Below are 18,774 nucleotides of genomic sequence, written 5' to 3' on the forward strand. Positions count from 1 at the left end.
GTGTATGTGCGCACAAACCAATTACTAAATTCTATAAGGGACCCTAAAGTGCACAACATAAGAAGAAACATTTTGTTTAATTCCCATTGGTTGTGTACATAATAAGACATGACAAAATGGAAATGAAATTTTTATTATTAATTGGTGGCGCTCTTCGCTTTTTGTTTTGCTGCTGGTAACCTGTTGGGAGCGACTGTATACACTTGGTGGCGCGGGGTCGGCTGCAATACTGTCCAATTGGGGTGGGTGTCTTTTACATATATATATTATTATATATACTGTTAAATAAATCACTTCTCCTTATACACTGCAATAGTACACTGATTGAGGTATTTGAGCATACCTCACAACTAGTGCACCATGGGGAAGGGCAAGAAGAACCCTGTCCCGAAGAGTGTTGGGGGGCTGTCTGAGGAAATTACGTTCTCCGATGAAGGGTTGCTGGTGGCGAAGGGTGGCCGGAAGGCTGGACCACGAAAAGGAGGTGGTGCAAAACGCAACCAAAGTCCGTCCGATGTGTCGGATAGCGATACCGCGGTTGAAGGGAATATTCGCTGTAGTGATTCGATGCCTACGGTTTCCAATTCTCGGTCGGTGAAGAGGCGCAAGGCGAAAACCGGCACTGTGACTGCACCCGCTGCCTCCGCCCTTGTAGTGGGCGCGGGAGCTTCCACCGCTAGGAGGCCAGTGTGTGTGGAGAAGCGGAGTGTTGCTGCAGGTTCGGTGAGCAAGATGAAGGCGATAGCTACTCGCCTGCAGAAATGCGTTCTTTCGCCGGACAGCGTTTCTTTAGAGGCTGCCGGGGAGATTTTGAGTGTTAACGACGAGTATGAGGCCGCATCGAGGAATTAGAAAAGGGCGGCGGATGTTTTAAATCCGCCACTTGCTTGAGTAAGGCACCGCCAAAGCCAGCGCTGGATATTCGTGTACACGGTGTGAAGGAGGAGGTGGAGCGATTATCAGTATTCCATCTGCTGCGGAGAGAACGAAGATCGTGGCGAACACGAAATTCGGGAAAGTCGGGCTCAATTTCTCAGTTGAAGAGAAGCTGGGCTCGAAGGTGGTATGTCAGTCCGTGCATAAAATGCTCGATCCGTCTGCTTTTATGGCGGGCTTGTATGAGATTAACTTTAAAGGTTTATACTCTCCCGAGGAATTTAGAAAGTTTGTCCGGATGGTTTCGAAGCCATGGGTAAAGAGGGTCAATCGGCCAACGTCGTTCTTGAGGGTTTCCCTCAGGCTATGGATACATTGACTACCATTCCTTTGTGGCGCGTCAATACGATGACGTGCCCGTATTCTGTCGTTGTCTGAGCTTTGACCAGAGGGTGAGGGAGTGTAGAGTTCAGGGCGTTGTCTGTAGACGCTGTGGCCAAACAGGCCACCGGCTCTATGAGTTCCGGGGACTTCCTGCTTGTCAACTTATGATGTCCCGTGCCTGTCTTGACTATAACAGGGTGATCTCGCAGGCAGCGGCTAGGCACTAATATGGCTTTGCTCATACTGCAATATAATTGCAACCGCGGTTATCACGCGGCGTGTGAGCTTGGTCAGAGTATGAGTGAGTTAGGCAGCACAGTGGCGCTGATAAAATGCGGGTTTTTCTTGACTCCAGTAACCACTCTGCCGTCGTAACTAATGATGTGAATGTGGACGACACCTTTGTTAAAACCAGTAACCATTGTGTTTGTGCGTCCGTGGAAGGCCCGCATGGGAGGTTGCTTGTAGCAAGTCTCTACTGCAAATTCAATCAAGAACTGGATGATTACATTGGGTTTATGGATTCGCTGCTACTATTGCAGGTAGCACCCCATTAATATTAGGCCTCGATGCAAATGCCTGTTCCCCCTTGTGGTTCAGTAAGATGATAGAACGTGGGTCTGGTCTTCGTAATCAGCTAAGGGGGGACGTTTTGTCCGAATGGTCTGCATCACAGCACGTCCATGTTTTAAATGAGCTTAGCCAGTGGTTCACGTTTGACGGTCCAGTTGGTGCTAGGGACATTGATGTCACTACCGCAAATGGGGCTGCTGTGGGAGTATTCATTTCTCTTGGGAGGTGAAAGGTGGATGGGGGTTAGCGATCACCAACTTATTAAAGTGGTGGCCCGCTATACTCCTTCTAAATCCACCCAGTTAAATGTCGCGTGTTGGCGCACTTCCGAGGTGAATTTGGATACCTACGGGGTCCATTTTAGGGAAGTGGTGACAGCCGTATCGCTTGAGGATTTTCCTTGAAGATCGTTGGATGAGCAGTTGGAGTATATTTCCCGGTCCGTTTGTGGCGTCAACGACTTACTCCTCGAGAAATTTCGCAAGGCAAATCGACGGGGAGTCACTCTGTCCGCGAAACGTAGAGCCGTACGCCGCCTTAGGCGGAATTTTCAGAGTGCAAGGCGGTCCGATAGTGCGGATGCTGCCCAACTCAGATTCGATTTAAGGCAAGGCCTTTATGAATACAAGCGCATGCTTCTAAAAGCGAAGGAGGATGAATGGAAGGCTTTTGCCTCTCGAAACCGAAATGATCCTTGGGGTCAACTCTATCGGATTTCCAAAGGCAAAAAATCGCTAGAAGTCTGTGGTATAAGTGCTAACGGTACAGTAATTACCACCCGGAGGGGGTGTGTGAGTGTCCTATTGGGCAGTTTCTTCCCAGGGTTGGACGAGGTTGTGCCTTCTGAACATCGGATGGCATTTTCTGCGCCGCCCTTGGAAGAAAATGAAATTGGTTTTGCGATCGCTAATACCAAAGCGAAAATTTCGCCAGGTTTGGATGGAATAACGGGTGAGATGGTAAGAGCCATTTGGAAAGTTATTCCTGACTACCTCTTTAAGATGTACAGTCAATGCCTGGCGGGTCGCTATTTTCAAGCCCAGTGGAAAGTGGCCAGGGTGGTACCGTTGCTAAAGTCGCCTGATAAAGTTAGGAGTGATCTTAGCTCTTATCGGTGCATCAGTCTCCTCCCAGTGCTTGATAAAGTGCTGGAGAGGGTGATGGCAGAAAGGCTTCGGGAGATTCCTAGTCTGAGTCTGTCTGACAAACAATTTGGGTTCCGAATGGGACTCTCTACCGAGGATGCTTGGCTGCATGTGCAGAAATACGAAGTATGTGTTAGGGATAATCGCAGATTTCAAGGGTGCGTTTGATTATCTGACATGGAATAAAGTTCTTGGCAGACTGAGAGAGGTAAATTGCCCAGAAATCAACCTCTGAACAAGTTATTTCTCTTAAAGACGCGCATGTGCTGTTGGTGCCATCGATATAGTACATAGAGACGTAGTAAGAGGTTGCCCGCAGGGATCGATCTGTGGTCCATACATTTGGATCATGATGGATCCTCTGTTAAGGGGGCTAGATGGCATATGCAAGTTTTCTGCATATGCCGACGACCTGCTCATCCTAGTCGAAGGCCAATCGCGAGCTGTTATTCCACAGGTCAGAGAGCATATAATACACATGGTTAGAGAGTGGGGGCAAGATGTTGGTGTGAGTGTGTCACTGGAGAAAACCGTGATGACCCTATTGGAAGGTAGCCTTTCACACGGTCGACCGCCAGTGATTAGAATGAATGGGGCTACCCTTAGGTACAAGACTGTGCTCAAGTATCTTGGTATTAGCATAGGTAAAAGGATTAGTTTTCTCCCTCACTTCGCAAGAGTAAAGGAAAAACTTTTGAAAGTGGTAGGACAGGTCCGCCTGAGTGAATGGGGGTGAACCAGACGTGCTGTTCCGGCTATATATGGTGGACTATTCGTGGCCTGTGCGACTTATGGTCACCAATATGGCTCACATGGCGAACACGACTGTTGTTAGCCAAAATAAAATTTTGAGTTGCCGGCGAGTTATTTTGTTAGCTTTTCTGCCCGTGTGTCGGACAGTTTCAACGACGCGTTACAGGTATTGTTGGGTGCACCCCCTTTAGACCTGGAAGCGAAGCGAATTTGCACTGCCTTCAGGATAAAGAAGGCACTGCCGTTACCGCCAACTGACGGGTTAAGTAATGATGTAGTATAGAGGTTAAATTCGGGGGCGTATCACGCTTTTAAAGGAACGTGTCCGTGCGTTATGGCAATCCCATACGTAGAGAAAAACCAAATTTTAGCTTTAGGCTTCATCTGGGGTGTCTGCTTACGGGCCACGGATCCCTTAATGCATATCTGAATAAGAGAGGTCTGTCGGGACCTGGGGCTTGCCTATGTGGCATGTCTGAAGATTGGTTGCACGTTTTGTGCGTTTGCTCCAAGTACTCGGATTTTAGAGACTTGGAAGCAATGGGTTTACGACAGACGAATTGGAACTTTGAGCTCAGTCTGGCCCTCTCTACTTCTGAGACTTGATCTGGACAACTCTGTCTGATCTTCTTCCGTGCTCTTCCTGTACGGCGACTATGATTGAACAACAGGAGGTTAGGAGCTGCATGGAGTTCTTAAATCTTACCAGAGGCTTCCTCTTTTTGGTTGGCGTTCCATTCCGTTTCCCCTACACTCGGTCTTCGGACTCTGTCCACAAAAATTTTTCCTAAGAGGTTGAGATACGCCTAGCTCGGCCCAGTGAGAATACTATGCCCATGCTTATGGTATAGACTGGTTTCCTTAAAATGACTATCTCATGCCGAGTGCGGGTCTTATGGGACCTAGAAAGTCCGACTGGAGACTTTCATAAATTATTTCTGAATTTTTCTCCTCAAATCCGGTACCACGGGCGTCAGGAGCCCCCGAAGCACTTCCTCTAGCTTTGGCCTGACAACGGGAACGGCCCATAGCGGGAGTTTCGTGGTGGCTGTGGTTGGCCCAAAAAACGCGGGAAGAGCTTTTGCTCGGTGTGGAGTTGCATCCCAACCGGGATGCCTTACCCACAGAAAGGCAGAGGTTTTAGATAGTGCCTTGACCTCCCCAGAGGGGAGATGTGACCATAACGCATCTCGTCTGGTATTCGAAGACTTAATATTCCTCATGGGAACGTGTGCACCGACTTCGGCACCGTACGTTGCGAGGATTATTAACCTTATAAACCTTCACGGTAATGTACCCACATTAAACCCTCAGAGACGTCAGAGACATCTGTTACACTTTCAACAATCGCCTTCCGATTGGATAAAACTATTAAGTAGTAATCTTCACAGGCTTGCTTATCGAATTAACGATTGCGGTCCCAATGAAATTCCACAGTCAGGTCATCAAACGTCAGGAAGCCTACACGTCAGTTCCTTGTGTTGTCCGTTAGTCGACGCCGCCCAAGGACGCCACAGTTTGGAATATTCCCGGAGTAGTTTACTTAACGCTTCATTCGTCGGTTTCGTATTTTCCATAGTATAACTAAAAAAATAACGGAAACAAAGAATTTTTGAAAAAATCGCACTAATGCGTAATTATTATCTATATAAGATTTCAGCCAATATAGCCGATTTTCCTATTTAGAAAACAGATCAATAACAGAAACGAGTAACCCTAAATACTACTGTGCTCATGTAGGCCAGTGTAATGTTGTCTTTTTTAAATCTATATATTATTCCAAATGTATACCTTATTACTATAAAGTTGTTGATCAGTATCAAATTCCCTATGGACCTAAGTTTGTCAGCCTGTGCAACGCCTCTAGTAAACAATGCACAGCATATGCATTTACTTACCATTTCACATTAAAACTTACTTAAGTGAATACAATAGAGAGCTTCTCCTTATGCCGTTAAGCTTCCGAAATAATCGGAGGAAAACTTTATTATAATCAGTTCAGCCTGAGTGCTGGTGCTTGCAGTCTATTGTTGTTTCTTTGCTTAACTAAGCGATGTTGTCTATTTTTTTGTTTTTTTGCTTGTCTTTCTTTCTAAATTGATTTAGCCACGCCCGTCCGTCTGTGTGGTATCTTCAGTACATGCTAGAATGTATTCGCGCGCCATGTTTAAGAAGAACACGACAATCAATTTTGATCTAAGGGCTTGAACGCTATACGCGAGAAAGAATATTGAAGGAGATTTTGAATGGTCTATAGAATCCTAATCAAGCAAAGTGGAAGCGAATTTTACAATTGAACATAAGAAGCGAAGTGTTGTCATTTTGCATTGCGTTGCCTGAGAATTAATGTCAGGGACCCATAAATGTGTATGCTATTTAGTAATTTTCACATTGAGTTTCTGTCATAAATTTTTCTGTTTTTCTATTCTTTGAAATTTTGAAAGATGTATACTGAGCTAGCAACGCTGAGGCTTTCTTAACTTACAGCACCAAAATCGCGATGAGCCCAGCAAAGCACCTATGATTAAGAAAGGCAATGATTTTCATATAAGCTATAGCCTTGGTGAAGAATTCGCTTTGAAAAAACTAGCCTGTCTGCGTGTTTACTTGGGGCTGACGCGCAATTATAGAGCTTCTTATTTGCAATGTATATTCTTGGTTTGTTTCATTTTATAGATTTCATAAGCCAACTACTTTACGTAAACGGCGTTAGCAAATCGATGTTTTTTTTACGGCAACCATACACTTGGTATCGAGTAACTACATGATTACTGATGTCCTTTATTACAAACAAATTCTTATCAAATGTAGATCTACAAAGTGAGTTAACGCGTTTTCAAAAATAATCCCACGCTTGTACTAACACAATGAACAAATTAACTGCTGCATTTGGCAATTTCTTTTGCAAACCAATAAAACTTTAAGACGTGTATTCTCCAATCAATTATCTGCGGGTGAAGTGAACTGAAATTTTATTGGTTTTCAAAGCTAATCAACCAAAATAGGAATGAAGAAAACTTGATTTAAATTATTTAAGTCACCAAATTGAAGTATATACTTGGTTCAATTACTTTAATTTTTGTTGATAATAAGACATTGGGTACATAATAACTGTAGAACTAGGGAAATGGGTAACAGTAAAAATTGAAGATATTTAAAAACAATATATATGTTGTCGCATTCAATTAATTTTAATGTATTCCTCTTATGTGCTTGAAAGTCAACTAAGAGAACAAACCGACAAATGGAGAGACCATTTGAAAATTAATTTAAATATTGATGAGTTATTGTTTTTTGATAGAAAAGTAAATCGATGGAATATATTTACCCATATATACGCACGTAAGCGAATAGAATTTAAATCTATAAAGGATATAAGTGAATAAATAATTCTTTAAAACGTACTGTCGAACGCATCTTTAAGCAAGTTAACGTCACCTGTCAAGAATCGGAGATACAGTTGGGCAATAAAAGTTTCAACGAACGCGCAAAACTATAGACACAAGCAATGGATTGTAGAAGGCAAAAATACCGAAGAAATGGAAAATTTTAGGTATAAAAAGGAGCAAAAAGATAAAATACGTGAATTAAAGGGTCAGCGTAAAGAACGTCGAAATGATGGAAGATGAACGCTTTAAAGTCATTGGTGCAGGAAAATTTTAAAACGGAAAAAATAAATCGGAATCCATGCTAGATGAGAAGTCTCCAAGCAAAGTTAAAAAGCCCAAAAGATACGATAAAAGTTTTCAACTTTGTTCGAGCACAAATGATAATAAAACCACATCAGTTAAAGTAAAAAGTAGTAAATAAATAGCAACTTCTTAAAGATGAAAATTCAAATAAAAATATTTTATTCAAAATTTTTAGTTATTTCTTTTATTTGTAATTTTTATTTGAATTTATTGTAATTAAAATTGTATTTGTTTTGTTTTTTAATGTATCCTATAATGCATTTTTTTCTCTTCGTGTTGCTTGTAGTCGTAATTTACCGTTCAAAGTAATTCCCAATCGTAAATTAAAATTTTATTTTCAATAACCTTAAGAGAAAACTGTTTTTTTCTAATTTTTTTTTTTTTATTGCACTTCCACCACCTCAAAAATTAATTCGAATTATCTTATTTTACTCTTGCATAAATTCAGCATAGAGTTGTTTTTAACTAATTTGAATCGATCGCATGCGTTCAGCACAGAGTTGTTTTTAATACGATATTAATACTGGGATGTTAATACTCATTAGCAACAAATTTGTTCTTTGAATCTAAACAAAATCAAGAAGTGTCTGGCTGCAAAAACCAAAAATCAAGAAGTGTGTGTCTGAAGATTACCAAAAATGAAGGAGTATGTGTCAGATTCTCTGATTAAAGAAAATTTCTTAATTGTGTACAACAACCCAACAAAACGAAAATTTGAAATTTTAGCAAATATCAATTTATTTATTTATTTTACTTCGACATTTTGCAAAGTTTACAACCAGTTTGGCAGTTTGGACCATTGACAACCATATATTTTATGAATTGCTTATTTCTTTCTTTCAAATTACATTTAAGCTGCATTCATTTAATATATTATACAAATTTTTCATTGATTTTTTTATCAATTTCTCGCTTTTGCTTAGCTTTCATCCCTGAATAATTCATAGGACAGTTAACTCCACGGAGAGGGTGTGATCGGTGTGGCTTAGCCGTCATCCCTGAATGACAGAAGGACACTCTCTCTTGCGACGTGAAACGATTAGGGACGGACAAGTGGACCTGTAGGCCAAGGTTGGCTGCTACAACACCCGCGGTGTATTCCTTTTTTCAAAGTATCTCGCGATACGGGTAAAGCGGAAACAAAATATTAATAATCTTTCGAGACGAACCAAAGCAAGAGTCGGGTCACCACGCTGGTTTTTTCCTCCCATTCCCCTTAAAATCGCTTACCAATTGTAAATTCTTAGGAATAAGTAAATAATAAAAACAACATCCGGAGGTCCAAGTTATTTTTCTTTTACATAAATTTTTTGGAAGGAGTCCTGGAAAGCCCTGGTATCGATTGCCATTTGTTGTTGCGCACGTCAAGGCTTGTGCCGTCTTCCGTAACACAAAACAATGATCGACCATAAGCGTCTAATTCAGACCGTTCCTCTGGGTGAAAACGGATACAAGCAGTGGTCCCATCGCTTCCACGACCCAAACTGTATATGCTATTCCCAATCGAAGCTGCGCGATTGCAAAAAATGTAATTTTCGGGGGTGTTTGCACAAGTGTACCACTTGCCGGTTTCAGGCGTGTAATTTTCGACACTGGAATTCTGATAACCACCGATGACGTAAATAACATCATTGTAAGCACACATGCCGAAGTTGTAGCGAGCATTGTTCATAGATGCAATACTGCTCCAGTTCTTGCTCGACGAAGAATAGATTTCTGCGCTTGTTAAAGGGCCATTGGCATATCCTCCTGAATATAACACGCCTTCTAATGAGATTCAAGAAAGCGCCCATCTATAACTATTCATACTGGCCATAGGAAATATTTTGCTGTTAATTATATCGTAAACATTACAGGCATAATGCGTTGACATAGTCTTTAAATCGACATCGCTAGTGAACACCATTTTAAACTTTTCGTTCTGATTTTTTGGCGCTTTTTTGGTCTCAGTTTAAAAATGTAAAGAGTTCAGTTTAAAAATGTAAAGAAAATTTGCTTCTATTGGTTACTTAGGAGTTTATTCTTGCGTTAGGTATTTCCAAATAAGTTGCTTTTTTCATAAGGGGTACACATTTACAACTGTTTAAGACTGTTTAAGACTGTTTAATGACATTTTATATAGTTTCGATCCAGAATTTTGGCTATTTTAACAAAGTGTACAACTGAGGGGGGAGGGGAATATCCATTTCGTTAAATCAAAAAAAAAAAAGGATGAACCTTGTTAACGGCCGCGAACAAACCTTGGGAGGGCGTCTGTCGATCTGTGTCAACCGCAAGTATCGCAATAACGGCATGCCGTTAGGCAAAGTCGTGTGATTTTGTGGTACCGTTTATAAATCGCATGATCTTGCGGGATATGATTGTTTTGTTCTTTTCTTTTTTTCCTTTTTTCATTAAAACAGGCAAAATCGTAGGATTTTGCGGTATTCCCTTTTTTGCTCTTACAAGAACAGGCAAAATCATGTGATTTTGCGGTATTCCTTTTTTCTTTTTGCTTTTGCAAGAACAGGCAAAATCGTATGATTTTGCGGGATCTTTGCTTGCTTTTGTGAGAGTAGCGGCAAGCCGGTATAGAGAGCAACAGAAAGAAGAAAAGAAGAATTGAGCAGGAATGAGAAGTCTGTCTGTGTTTTATTTCTAAAATAGAGGGGAGAACGACTTGGCCTCTGCTGAGGTGCGGACGTGTCCGCGAGCTGAAGAAGAATAATAATTTCTGAAATTATTAACTTCAACTTTATTTAATAAATAAGAAAATTTAAATGTTTTGTAAGACACAGCAGTGAATCAAAATAGCAAACAAAATATTGAAATAAAAAAAAAGATAGAGGGGTGATCGTTGAGAAGTTCGCGTGAAAAGATGGGATCCGCGATGGGAAAATTGAATACATAATTATAATATATGGTTTCAATAATATAACTCAGCAAAAGGAAGAAAAAAAAAGGCAAAACAAAATACATAGAAAAAAAAAAGAAACAAATCAAAGCATTTTTCAAGTCTGTTTGATAAAGCGAAAAATTACCAAAAAGCAAATCAAAGCATTCTTCCAATTTAAGGGAGTGTCAAAACAACAAAGCATTAATAATTTTTACTGTGTTAACTAAATTTAACATTTAGAAACTAGGTGTATAAGAAACGAACTTTAAAAAAAACATAAGAAAATTGTAAGAAATTAACAAACGCTTGCTTTTGATAAGAATTGAGATCAATTCAATTATCTGTAACAAAAATTTTGCTTTTCGTAGGTCATATATAAAAGCAAATTAACTCGTAGAAAAAAAGAGAAAAAAAGGATAATTTAAGAAATTAGGCTATGGTGCATTTTGTAGTAAAAATCGAAATTCCTCAAACTTTGTGCAACGAAAAGTAATTGCGAAGACAAAAAAAATAGAATATATCAAAAGAAAAAAAAATAGAGACCAATGCAACAATTTGTCAAAAAAAAAAGAAAGAAAATGGCATTTAAGATAGTGAATAACAAACACCTGTTTTTGTGCACTGCGAATGCACCAAGAATGATGATATAAAAACTGAAAAATGAAATAAAGAAAAAAAAAAAAAAAAAGGAGAAAAAACAGAAGTTTCAGTAAAAACTAAGTAATTAGAACACAACGATAGCACCAACAGCAGCAGTAAATGTGACATTTACTATTGATCGTCAACAAAATTCGCAATAAAAATTCATCGGGCAAACGCCTTGAATTACGCTAAGAAGCAACATAACGAAGTAAGGAGGAGGAACCACTGATGTAAACCGCTACCGCCGCAGACACTACACCGACACCAGTTGCACCAGGTATTGTAGATCATCTAGCTCCTTTAGTTCCTTTTTTTTTTGTTGTCCCCGATGTGTGGCTGAGTGCGAACTGCCACCGCTGTGGCTGAGGTGAAGGGGGTGTGTGCATGATGGCACCGTAGGGAGGACTTCAGACGGTTACAGACGGACTCACCGTGGACAGATGTACGATAGACTACCGACGAGACTATTCCTCTTTTGTATTCTTTGTCATGAGCCTCAGAGAGCCAAACCCCTTTCAATAAATACGCTCTACCGGCAACAAAGGGGCTAGTACCGTGACAACTTCTTCACCAACTCGTTAAAATAAAATTTGACGACTTAAGAGAGTAATTAAATTTGGCGAATTTTGAGAGAGGTTGTGTATTTCGTCAAGTTTAGTCAGAGAATTAGTCAGTATTAGAGAAAGTTAGAGAAAGTTAGTTCTTCGAGGGGTGAGTGAAAAAGTGTATGTATAGTCTGGTCACAATGGTAAATAAAGAAATTGATTTTTATAACATTTCCAAATTTCCGTTTTATTTGCTAAAAATTTCTCGGGAAGAAATTTATCTCACCTGTTGTTGTTGTTTAGTTCTATTAAAAAACATGTGTTTTTTCTCATACACATTCTGAGCGGGTTTTGTTCATTTTTGGAGACTCTATGTTTAATTTTTACAAATTCTGAGAGACTTTACCTTTGATTTTTAGGAATTCTTAGAGAGTTTTGAAATGCTTCTTAGAAATTCTAAGATACCGTTGGAGTTCTTGTTGGTTCATTTTTTATGCAACAGGTATGCAACGAAGAGATGGTGGGGGAAAAATACTATAATTTGAATTAATTAAACAATTAAGAAGAACAATAATAGAAAAAATTGAAAAATGTCCATAATAAATAAATAAATAAAAAAATTTATATTTGCTACATTTTCAAATTTCAGCATTCTATCTTTCATAGTTCGTGAATAATGAGCCCATAATGATTCACAACTTTTTTCCTTAGAGAAACGGAGTTGCGTTCGATTTACGCTTTACTGCGAACGTCTACTCTGACCAATTGGGCCCATTTTCTATACCAACTTACGTGCAGATGCGTTCAACGTTTCTACTAAGTTTGAAGTTGCTGACTTCATCTTTGGTTTATTCCAAGCGCCACCAAACCAACTCCGACTGCGAAACATTTTTCTTTTCGAGGTTTTGGGCAATTTTCACTACTTTTTTTTTCTATTAACATCGTTTCAATTTTTCCGCCTTTCAACCACAAATGCAATTTTATAATTTTAATCCGAAAACGTTCTTCAAATTACAGCTTTTTTACTTGATTTTAATAATCGCGTTTATTCAATTAAAAAATTTTTTACATCTTTTCCTAAATAATTTAATATTTTTTCTTGGGAAAACAGCTAATTTTGGTATTGCGCAACCAAATGGTTTGTTTATAAATTGAAAATGAACCGAAACGCAACCAAATAGTTGTTTACATATTGAAAATAAACCTACACGCAACCAAATGGTTGTTTACATATTGAAAATAAACCACGTTGGTGAGCTAACACCTTTTTATTGGTAAATAAATCGTTTCTAAGACAGAGTAAGATAAGAATGAAGAGTAAGTGAAATCAAATAAAATAAAACATAACAATACGAGCCGGCACGTTATTTACTAATTTAGTTTTACAGAAGATTATGTCGATCTTACACTTTTTTTTTAATCTGTTTTTATTGAGGGCGAAAGTTTTAGTTCAGTCTGCATTTCATTCACACTTGATGGAACACGTCATCTCTGCAAACGGGAGCTGGATAATTTTTGTGTTTTACCGGTGTTAGTGAAAAAAAAGAAGAGAATTTAAATATTTGAAAAAAGGAAAAGAGGTTTAATAAAGTAATAACATAACCGAAGAAAACAATTTTAAAGGCAGAAAAGGAGGGAAGGAGGAGGAATCTCTCGTGAGAGAAAAATTAAAAAGCAATGCATATATTAAATTTTTCGTTGAAGAACTGCAACACTGTTCAAGCGCTGTGGTCATATTTTTCTCTTTGTGAAAAAATTTTTGCAATTTATTCTTCTATTTAATTTCTTTATTGCGTTATACGTTTTTAAAAGTTTTCAAACTTATTACAATTTATTGAACTTTTTGTGTGTTTATTGCGACAACTGTTCATCGCGGATACCGTACGTGTTTTCCTTTAAATACATTAAAAAAGAAAAAAATGCAAAACATCTGACATTTTATTCAGTAGTTTCCCAAACCTTTTCAAGTGAGTGGTTATTTCACAAATAATAAACAATAGACAACAAAAAGGCATAATGGCCCCGGGGCCGCCAGATAAAAACTCGAATAGATTTTATTTATTAGGTGACACATCCCCCCAAAGAAAAAAAAGTACAAATTTCGATTTTGCGGTGTTGCTAATCAGTGATATAACTCCTATTGATAAAAAATATATTGTTATTTCTTCAACCGATGCTAGAATAACAATTTCCCAAATTAGCCCTTTCGCTATAAAAAAAGCTCTAGATAGCATTACAACATACATCGACTCCATCTCGATTTTACGCGATGGGAATTTACTGGTCCTCGCTGGGAACCCGCGCGCAACCGAAAAACTCATAAAGGCCAAATCTTTAGCTAATCTATGTGCTATTTCAGTTAAACTACATGAGAAACTTAACTCGGTTCGAGGCGTAATTTATGCCCCTTGCTTAAAGCATGTGCCGGAAGATGAAATTGTCCGCGAAATTCGCAATCAAGGAGTGACTGAAGTATATAAATTCACCAAACTGAATGATGGCGAAAAAACTCGCTCTCCTACAGGAAGGATTATTTTAACTTTTGATCGCTATCGATTAACGCGAACAGTTGATGTGGCGTGGTATAAATGTAAAGTAGAACTATACATCCCAAATCCTATGAGGTGTAAAAATTGCCAACGCCTGGGTCATACGGCAAAAAGATGCACTAATGCTGCATCTTGTGCTAACTGTGGTCATCCTCCACATACTGAACGCTGTACCCGTAGTTTCTGCATAAATTGCAATGATCAACACTCAGCGTTAGACAAACAATGCCAAATATTTTTAAAGATGCGTGAAATACTAAAAATCAAAACAGAAAATTACTGTAGCATGGGCGAACCCCGACGCACACACCGGGAAAGAAATACATCTGTAGCCCATGGAATTGGCAAAAGTAATACCTACGCTGCTGTTGCCTCGCAAATCGAGCATAGTAAGACTTTAACTCCAACTGCTTGCAATGAAAAACCTGTTCCACCACTAACCAAAAATTATATTGCGAAACCAGTTACATCACCCGCCAAAGATAATATTGAAAAAACCAAAGCAATTGCAAATATTGAAAAAATTAAAACAACAACACATATGCTAAAATCTAATATACCAAATTCTCCAGAATCTCCAGCTCTCAACTTTACTCAACAAATCACAAGTGTTAATGAATCCATTCTTTCATCCATTAATCAACCTTCAGTTTCAAATTATTCACGTGCGCCAACTCGTTGCGCTTCACATGTACCAAATCACCTAAGTACAGATTATTCTGCTGGTAAGAATAAATCGTTCACGAAAAATTCCTATAGCGACCTTCTCGACGGAGACGCTGACATGTCAACTTAACCCTCCCTCCACTCTGCTTACATGTCATTACAATTAAATAAAGTTTTTAAAATTTTACAATGGAACATTAAGGGACTTATTAATAATTTTGATGAACTCCGTGCACTCATAAGTGATTTTAATCCAACCTTTTTATCGCTTCAAGAAACCCATTGTAGAAACTCTTTTAATCCTATTCCACCCAAATCATATACTGGATACTTCACAAATGCTGATCAAAATTCATATTCCAAACAAGGAGTAGGTGTTTTTATAAAATCAAGTATACCTCACAAACGCATAAATTTAAGCTCAAATATACAAGCCGTAGCGATACAAATAATGTTAAATATAAAATTTACAGTGCTTTCGCTCTATATTCCACCTTCGCAATCGTTTTCTCAGCAAGAACTCTACAATTTATTCTCTGTACTTTAATTATATGCGGCGATTTCAACAGCTGGAATACCATCAGAATCACTTGTTATTATACAAAAAGGCCAATGCTCTATTCAGGAAGGAATTACGGAAATCAAAGGCACTTAGTTTCGAACTTTTCTCGAGACGAATTCACAGAAATACATCAATGAAAGTTGTCTGGAACAAAATCAACAGACTTAATGGGACTTCAAACCTGAACGAAATTTCTGCCATCTGCACTCCCAATAGAACTTTAACTGATGCAGATGAGATTCTAATTACTTTGGAAAAGTGTGGTGCGAATACTCCTCTGACAGCAACTTCTCCAGTGCTTTCATCGAAAATAAAAGAACTCCGACATCTCTTTCAAATAATATCGATAGATGTGCCATGTTCCTGGAAAATTGCGTATCTACCTCAGTACTTGGAAGTTGTCTCTGCAATTTGAAGGGGAAAACACCTGGTCTAGATCGCGTCTCATACCAAATGATCAGTGCTATGTCTAAGTCTAGTAAAAAGAAATTACTGGACCTATATAATACGGTATTTATGACTGGCCATATACCCTACATGTGGAATCTGGCAACAGTTGTTCCAATTCCAAAGTCCAAAAATGTCTGCATCGCATCAGATTATCGCCCAATTTCTCTTTTATCTTGCCTCTCTAAGGTATTAGAGAAGATTATGGCATCTAGATTATCTTGGTTTCTTGAGTCCAAGAACCTGATAGCAAAGCAAAAAGTTGGTTTCAAGCGGGGTAGAGGGTGGATCGACGCTCTGTTACATATTGATTATTTCACAAGCAAAGCAATTTCTGAACGAAATCACAATTTGTCGAAACAAATGTGCGATGCAGGAAACCTACTGATGCATATTAATGACTTACCGGTACTAAATATGCACACGCTCCATGTTCTCGGGCTCACGTTTTCCAACAATTATCGTTGGAAAGCACACTGTCTTCGGTTAAAAAACTCCCTTTTAACAAGGGTAAATTTCTTACAGTACGTTGCTTGGAGAAGCCATGCGCATATTAACACTATTGCTTATCTTACCAAAATGCTTGTGTTAAGCAAAATTGACTATGCTTTGATAATTTATGGCAATAGCTCCAAATGTAATATCAACATTCTTAAACCGGTCTATCACCAATCCGTCAGAGCAAGTTGTTATGCTTTTCGGACGACGCCCATAAATAATATTATAATTGAAACTGGTGTCCCAACTTTAGAAAATAGACTGTATGAGTTAAAAGCTAAAATAGTCCCTAAGCTTCTTAATTCAAACAAATCCATTCTCGGTGATGACGTAAGAAAGATTATTATTGCGAAGAAAATTCCAAAGTCACCATCTGCAATTGACCATTCTTTGTGCATAAAAGGAATCGAACATTCCCTTAAAAATATCCCGCTCTTTTGGTGTTAAACCTCCCTGGATTTTAAAAGACTGCTCTTTTGACATCTCACTGTCTATGCACAAGAAAGAAGATACTCCAAATTACGTCTTCAGGAATCTAATAGCTGAAAAAACCCAAGTATTGGAGAGTACTGGTTGGAATCTTTTGTACACCGACGGCTCAAAATCTCCTGGTCTGTCTCCTGCTTGTGCGGTGGTAGATGCTTCAGGACAGCTTCTTCTCAATCACATATTTCACGAAAGTTCTTCAACTTTCACAACCGAAGCCACAGCTATCTTTCACGCTGCCAACCTTGCCCATAAAAACAAACTCAAAACCGTCATTACGACCGACAGTTTGTCTGTATTACAAGCTACTCGGAGCCCTTCGACTTCGAGATGGAGCACCATCAACAAATTAAGGAATATAATTACTACACCCGACGGAAAAATTAAAATGTTATGGGTACCAAGTCACATCGGTTTACTGGGAAATGAGCAGGCTGATCGAGCGGCAAAGTATGCTGCTTCTGCTCCTCTAATTATGGATGATGTCATGGAAAAGTTGGATCTTCAAAGATACATTGGAAGAAAAGTTAAAGAGAAAATTGCAGAAGGAAATTTACAATACCATCATCAACACTACTCTTTTATTAACCCTCAATTAACTCGACCTTTATATCCAACAAACGTTGAGAAAACCAAGAACCAAACATTCTCGAGAATTCGCCTTGGTCATACAATTGCAACTCACCAATGGATCCTGAAGAAGTATTCTTCCCCAATCTGCTGTTGTGGACAAACTCTTGCTATAAAGCATTAATACTACTAAGCTCATTATCTAATGTACATTTTATTTTTTATTTTTTTTTTAATTAGAGCCGATAGCCTGTGTTGCTAGTGCTCAATGTCTTTTTTTAGTCTAAGAATTCATTTCATTAGTCTAAAATTATAATAATAATAAATTTTTCGTTTTTTCATTGTGATTTTTTTTTTCTTTGGTGTTCCCCGTGACAACAACCAAAACAACATCAGCCATCTCCCTATGGAGACTGGGTCTGATCTTATAACTACTGATAGAGACTGTTTTGAAAATTTTTACATGAACGCCACTGGGCACACTAAGGGATCGAGGATGGGTGAGAATAAAATTCTTTTATCTGCTAACGGAGAAGCTAACGCAAACGTTTTAATAGCGATTAGTAAACAGGATGTGGTCAAGCCCTCTGATTTGGGTGCCACAGCCGCCCCAAATCTCGAGATCAATTTGTACGATTGCCTTTCGAAGTGCAATTTCGTCGTTTTTGTTGAAACGTGCGCAGACGCAGAAGGCAATCGCGTCAATATTAACTCCAATCGTTATTTCTATGATTACTTGATCCTTCAAGTAACATGTACGGCTTACAAGAATTAAAAGTCGTCAGCAGAGGCAGCTTTCCAGCTCTGCTGCCAATGCCAACAATTTTGTTACTAATATTGAATTTACTAAAAAGAATTTAAAGGCGTACATACCGAGGTCTTTCACTGAGAGATTTGGAGTCATTCGAAACATCCCATGCACATACAGAGTCGATGATATAATTAAAAACGCCGTATCCGATATTCCGATTAAGTCCGCTGTCCGTTTCCAAAAAAGAAATCCCAACAACAAAGACGAGTGGATTCCAGCATCAAAGTTGGCTTCAAAAGGAGAGCCCTCCCTAAGTCAATAAAATTGAATTATTGTTATTTGCCGGTTGAGTACTTCGTACTGCTTTAAAGTGGGTAGATACGGTCACGTGTCAAAATTCTGCAAAGCTAAAGAGAGCAGGTGCCTTAACTGTGGGAAGTCTCCGTAGTGTGTGAACTGTGAGACGATGAAGTGCTTGTCCTGTGGTTCAGGTGAGCCCAACACTCTCAATAAGTGTTGCCCTAACAGGGAACTTGAATCAAATATTAACAGGATCATGGCAATTAAAAATCTCTCGTATAAAGAGATAAAAGGGAACTGTTCCGCAAATTATTTCAAATGTCTCGATGACATCATCTTTAACGACAATTTCCTTCCATTGGGGAACACGTCTGCAATTTCGACCAAGGATGATAATCAAAACGCCAACACAATTTTAACCAAAAATAAATATAATGCTGTCGTCAAAAGTAAATCGGTT

Source organism: Glossina fuscipes, unplaced genomic scaffold (assembly GCF_014805625.2).
Source record: "Glossina fuscipes isolate IAEA_lab_2018 unplaced genomic scaffold, Yale_Gfus_2 117, whole genome shotgun sequence".
In the NCBI taxonomy this organism is placed as follows: domain Eukaryota; kingdom Metazoa; phylum Arthropoda; class Insecta; order Diptera; family Glossinidae; genus Glossina; species Glossina fuscipes.